Source organism: Gymnodraco acuticeps, unplaced genomic scaffold, assembly GCF_902827175.1.
Source record: "Gymnodraco acuticeps unplaced genomic scaffold, fGymAcu1.1, whole genome shotgun sequence".
Lineage (NCBI taxonomy): Eukaryota > Metazoa > Chordata > Actinopteri > Perciformes > Bathydraconidae > Gymnodraco > Gymnodraco acuticeps.
In genome coordinates, this window is record NW_022990270.1 from 2,266,229 (window position 1) to 2,272,634 (window position 6,406).

The 6,406-nt window shown below is 39.3% G+C and overlaps 1 long non-coding RNA gene across 4 annotated transcripts; it reads left to right on the forward strand.

Annotated features, from left to right (window-relative positions):
- The first annotated feature begins 1,256 nt into the window (after positions 1 to 1,256).
- On the forward strand, positions 1,257 to 6,123 carry LOC117549150. Of its 4 annotated transcripts, none has more exons than XR_004569423.1 (9): positions 1,257 to 1,669; positions 3,045 to 3,252; positions 3,588 to 3,810; positions 3,901 to 4,174; positions 4,264 to 4,445; positions 4,562 to 4,638; positions 4,733 to 4,913; positions 5,445 to 5,685; positions 5,837 to 6,123. It is a non-coding gene; the product is annotated as an uncharacterized LOC117549150 (long non-coding RNA). The 4 variants fall into 4 exon arrangements; XR_004569424.1 differs by having other exon boundaries at positions 5,841 to 6,123; XR_004569422.1 differs by having other exon boundaries at positions 1,258 to 1,669; positions 5,445 to 6,123.
- The last annotated feature ends 283 nt before the right edge of the window (positions 6,124 to 6,406 follow it).

The following is a 6,406-nucleotide window of genomic DNA, read 5'->3' on the forward strand; positions in this document are numbered from 1 at the left end:
CATAGATATGTCTCATAATTATTTGTGTGAACATAAAAATAATTTGTGTGTAAATATGTGATTTGTAAATGTAAAACAACATCCACAAATGCATTTAAAAGATTTGCAAACTCACAAATACATTTGCAAGTGTAAAACGGATCTGCAAATACGCTAAATATGTTCACAAATAAAAAAAAGATCTGTGAATATCTCTTTATCATTTACACCTTTCGATCAGGCATTTGTGAATCCAATTTGTATTTGTGGACCAAAAATGCGCTTGCGGATCTCAAATCTCTGTTCGCGGATCGTCTTTTTACACACACGGAATTTTGACATATTTTCCGCCGGTCTCGGCTAAAATCTACTCGTGTCACTCGGTTATTTTCGGAAACCACGTGATAGCCTGCCGATGGCGACATTTCCGCATGATTTCAAAGTAAGAGCATGATGGTTTGTTTAATGCTCTGTTTTTGTATTATAATGAACAGCGGAACGTTAGATGCATTCTTCATCACCATCACCATCATCATCATGTTATAGTGATACAGTTAGTTTGTGTTATTGATTCAATATAGCATATATCGAGCACTTTCGTTGATGTTGAAGTGCAGGCTATACGCCACTTTCGGGTCCCGGGGGAGCAGCTCCGGGGGAGCAGCTGAGCTGTTTCGCTGCCAGCTGCTCCCCCGGAGCTGCTCCCCCCGGACCACGTGCTGGTGATGAAACTCTCCAATTGGCTCGGCAAAAGTTTGTTGTTGTTTTGTTTCAGTTTTACGTCGCCACTTCCATTCACATTTTTCATCATTGTTCCACAATGTTTATCATCATGAAATTAATATCTAAATATGTTATACTTGCACTGCTTACCGTTTTCATACTTTATATATCTTAGCATATTCATACACACTGTTAATACTTTTCATACTGCTGCTGTGTATATCTAGTTTATTCATTCCCCTCACTGTTTATTCATCATTCAATTCATTCTATATTTTATTCTGTAGATTGCACATTACTTTCCACTTTACTGCTTTGTGCACTCCTGGTTGGAAGCTAAACTGCATTTCGTTGTCTCAGTACCTGTAATATGTGCAATAACAATAAAGTTGAATCTAATTTTGAGCAGGAACAAATGTTTACTTAGTACATATCTGACATTAACGATTAAACACATTTGTGCATTCTTTATAAATGCAAACCGAGTCAAGCTGACTCCGGAGGTGGCGGTATGCACCTTAAAGTTGTTTGCAATCCGCCAAAAAAAACGAGAAGAAGACTGAGCTTTCCGGCGAGCTTTTTGAGACCTCCCCCGGCTGAATCGGCTATTCTCGTCTACTTTCGAGGCGAGCTGTAGCTCGTCTCAAACAAGTTAAATACTGTTGGAAGCTCAGGTTCAGTTCAACTGTATCCAGTCATGCCAACGAGGGTCTGTTTCCTGTCTTGTGAGGGGAAATCTTCAATGTATGCCTTACCGAGGGCAGAACCACGCCGAAGTCAGTGGTTGACATTTCTTGTTAACACTGTTCCTTCAGATGTTCGAGGTATTGTACTGTGTGCGCGGCATTTCACGAACCAAAGCTTCGCAAACATTGCAGCGTTTCATGCCGGATATGCACAGCGTAGGACACTGAAGGACGATGCTGTTCCTACTTTGTTTGGACCAGGAGATTCGGGTACACAACCTGTAAGTATGCATTGTTGTTTGTGTATTTATGATGTTTAAAACAAACAAGGTATCTACCACGACTGTTTAAATACTGCGGTCAAGCCAGCCTCCACTTGTGAAAACGCAGTCAAGCCAGCCCGCACATTATATTGCGGTGCGCGAATATCCTATGCATTACGGTAGAGGCCTGGAAAAATTGCCTTCAAAATAAAAGCGTTTTCTCGGTCAATAACAAATATACCAAACATATTCATATATAGGCTACTGGAGATTGAATTAAGAAATATGTAGCCTACTATATAATGTGTTCAATAATAATGTAAAACAAACTACGTATAACTACCACATTATAACTGAGTGAATGTAAAACTTAAGGAGTTTAAAAATAAAATACTTTTGAAATCTCATATGGGCCTTCTGTTTTTAGATAAGAATAAATACAACACTGTCAAACATCAAATACTTATTTCACTTCAGGGTGATAGCAGGACACCCCAACTAGTCACTCAGAGAAAATCAGGACATTCTGATGTAGTTTCAAAATAAAAGACCTTTGAAATCTCTATTATATGAACTGTCGTCCCCCTGTTTTTAGATAATAATAAAAACAGGTCTACAATGACAGAGAAGAGACTGTCAAGTTTGGCTGTACTCAGCATTGAATCAAAACGCACTAAAGCTGTTGATCTTAATAAGTTTGTGAGGCGTTTTGCTGAACAAGATGGTAATCGCCGCATTCAGCTGTAATAGGCATGCCAACTTGATGCTCTGCTCACGGATGACTCGATGAGCAATTTCAAATTTGAAGGAGGGTGAGCAAGCATCTTGAGGAACATTCATCATTAACTCCTCCAAAAAATATAGTTTATTCAATAATAAATGAATATGTGAATCATAACAGTGATTGACAGCTGATGGGAATAATATGATTGTTAATATTATCATATCAATTCAGACAAACATCGATGAGACAGTTAATTAATGTACTTATTGCAGCAGTCTTCATAGATTTGGTGCCCTTGCTGCTCTAAGAGTGAGACAAACTCATTCAGTTATTGTTCAGTTAAAATTCATTAAATGATGTCTGCCACCTTATATATTTATATGTAAGGCTTTACTGATGTGCCACAATAATGTCACCAAATGTTATTGAGTTAAAATATTAATATTGTGGCTTTCCAAGTTAACATTGATTGATGTGACTGCGATTAAATCAGCATATACTTCTGCCAGGGGATGCCACCCCTCAAATTCTCCTGCCACCCCATGAATATTTGTCTAGATCCGCCCCTGTTCGTTAGAAATGTGTCCCAGAAAGTGTTGCTTTTAGGAAATTGAGTGTTTTCATCGGATACAAAATTAATTGCATGAATGTTATGTGTATCTTTCTTAGAGTACATCACAGCAGGACCCCGGTACCCCCCACCGCTCCAGTACAGTCGGATGCCAAACAGACCGTACACAGACTGTTTCTGTGGGAACTCGGAGGGTTGAGACACCGTCCGTGGGGACACAGACAGTGAAATGTAAAGTGTCCGCCGTTTCAGTTGCTACACAGTTGTCCTGGGGAACACTGAAGTCGGCACACGTGAGAAGCAAAGGTAGACTATAACACAGACATTGACTGTTTTTTTTATTTGAGATACATTACCTTAATTGTGCTTTTATTACATGTACAGCACTTTGGCTCGACCAAAAATCGTTTTTAAATGTGCTCTATAAATAAAACTTTATTTGATATTATTGTATCCCTGTTTTTTTATATCACAGAAATACTGTTATGTGGACTACAGGAAATACAGTGCTATTTGTAGTTTTTTCTAAATATTTCATGAATTAATCTGTCAGATGTACACAAGTTGTTGGCCTTTTACAATTTATTAGTGTATTATATAATATACAAAGTAATTATGTACTTTTCCATTTTTATTAACAGGCATCCAGGCCACGGTGTCTTTACAAAATGTTGGCACTAAAACTTCCACCTACCCAGAATTCCCCTTAGCCTCTTCTACACCAATAAAGGGCCCAGGATTGGGACCTAGCAAGAGACCTCGACTGGAGTTGGAGGAGGAACAAGGAGAGACTTCGACTGAACTTGAAGAGGCTCTGGATTCGAGTTACCACCCTGATGATACTGTAGAAGAATCTGACGTATCGTAAGTTTGGTATATTTGGTACACATTACTATTACTGTTTTTCAGAGTTTAAATCTAACATGTATTGTTGATTTTGTTTTGTTACATTAGACTTCAGACACGATCCACGCACAGTGACGCAAAGTACATTGTTTTTGAAAGCTGCCTCGGACAGCTGTTTGAAAAATGTCCGGTGTGTAAGACAGACTGTGATGTCCAAAGACGAAAAATGGGGACTTTTGTGGCGTTCATACAGCGTTGTCCAAACTGCACTTACTTCAGACAATGGGAGAGCCAGCCCATCATCTGAAGTACCCCGGTTGGCAACTTACAATTATCCGCTGCTACATACTTCACTGGTGCTTCCTTCTTCCAACTACAAAAGGTATTTTACCATCTAACATCCATAGCATATGAAAATTGACAGCAGTGGACTTTTTCAAAAACGTTTCCTGTTTTTCTATTTATTCATAGATATGCAGAGCCATGCAACTGGAGATCTTCCAGTATGAGACCTTCAGGAGGCATGCTAGGAATGACCTGGAGCCTGCTATTATCCACAAGTGGAAGACTGATCAGCTGCATTTTTTTCCAGCAACTACAACACCAGGGGGGAAAGGTCACAGTTGGAGGAGATATGAGAGCAGACTCTCCAGGTAAGCAGAAACAGACAGTCTAGTGCCAGAGTTACTGGTGTATATTACAATTCATCTAACTTGTCCATTGAACTTATGTTAAAGCCTTGAAACCTCCTGTATTATATTTTCTTCAGGGCACTCAGCCAAGTTCGGGAGCTACACACTCATGCAACTGGGAAGCAACACCATTGTGGACTTCCAGCTTGTTCAGGTGTGATTCTCTTTCTGGGTGTTATAATTGTAGGCTTGCTGGCTGTTGATGCATGCTTCAGTGTATTTATGCCCTATTTCTTATTCAACAACAGAGCAATGAAGTAGGTGGTAGTTAACACATGGAAAAGGAGGGACTCAAAATATGCCTAGATCATCTGGAGTCAAACGATTTGGCGGTTGAGTACATTGTGACTGACCGTCATCCACAGATCCAGAAGTTTCTGAGGGAACGCAACATAGAACAATCCTATGATGTGTGGCACTTTGAAAAAGGTATTTATCCCTATATGTTGTAATGGAAGAATACCAAATCAGAGACACTGTCCTTTGTTAAGATATTTCTTTGTTTTACTATGCAATTTATCCTGAGCTTCTAATCAGCAGCAGACATAACATAATGTCTGGATACATTAATTATATCCCCTACAATTTGGCCCTCTAATCTGCTCTTTACTCTGTTATTGTAAACTGTCTGCCAGACCACTTGATCACAGCACCTTTTGTCATTGTAAATTAACTTTCACTCACTAATCTTAGTATATAGTGAGTACTCTTTAGAATGGGAATTTGTGGAAAGTGATGTGTATATGAATATGTATGGGGGTTTCCTGGCTATGAAATGTTTTCAGACAGAAGGGTGTCGCACTGACCATTGTCAGGCAATTATCATATGTATGTTATGGTTGATGATATTAAGTGTGGAATTTCCACCACACCCTTGAATCTTGAATGTTGTCCATCACAGCACTTCATTTCCACATTATAGCTTGAATATTCACTTGTGCATGTGCTTTTTTTTATCAGGTTTGTCCAAGAAACATTTACAGAACAAGGACTGCAAGGTGTTGAAGAGGTGGCTGCACAGCATAAACAAACCATGTATACTAGAGTGCGACGGGCACAACCTCGGGGCCAGAGAAGGTGGCAAGGTGGACGTCAGTGGTCAACCACCTACAAAACATTCACGTGCATGACGTCCCCCTATTCCCCAAGTGTTCACATCCTGAAAGAGCCTCAAGCGATGCAAATAAATGGCTACAACCTGGTAAGTTCAATATTTATGAAACAATTGGAAATAACAAGTGAAACATTTAAAAACACTTCACTTCCTTCATAAGATCAACAATATTGAATGTAAATATAACATTGTTGTTATGGCAAATTATTGGTGTAATGTTCTAATTCTAATGTTTGAGGAAGTCTTTGAGGACCCAACACCCTTTGTGGATGAGATGAATACAATCCCCATCCCAAAGGACCTGTCCACTCAATTTGAAATTTGACAAGCCCTCGATCAGGAAACTCCTGGCGTATCCGGCGGACAACACATGACGGGATGACCACTCTGATGCCTCGTCCTAAAAAGCCCCAGCACCAGCTTACAAAGCTGCGATGCCTAAAAGGGGAGGAATGGATCATATACAGTGTATATGTATATTTACACATGTTCATTTCTAAAAATAAAGTTTGATGGAAATACTTATTAGCCTTTCTTCCCTGAATGATTTGCTCCTATAACATATGATTCATATATAGCAAACCATGATTTGATTTTTCATCAAACACAGTAGTTTATTACAGGTAAGAATAAATTACTCTTCTTCCGTTCTACGCCTCAAAGGTCCATAATCAAATCTGTAGCGGCGATCGCTCATCAAAAAAGGCCACTCATGGAAGTTAGCAGTCCGAGTTCCCAACGCATGTTGTTGTGAAGGATGAGGTCCACCATGACGTAATTTGTAATGCTTTTATTTATTTGTCCACGG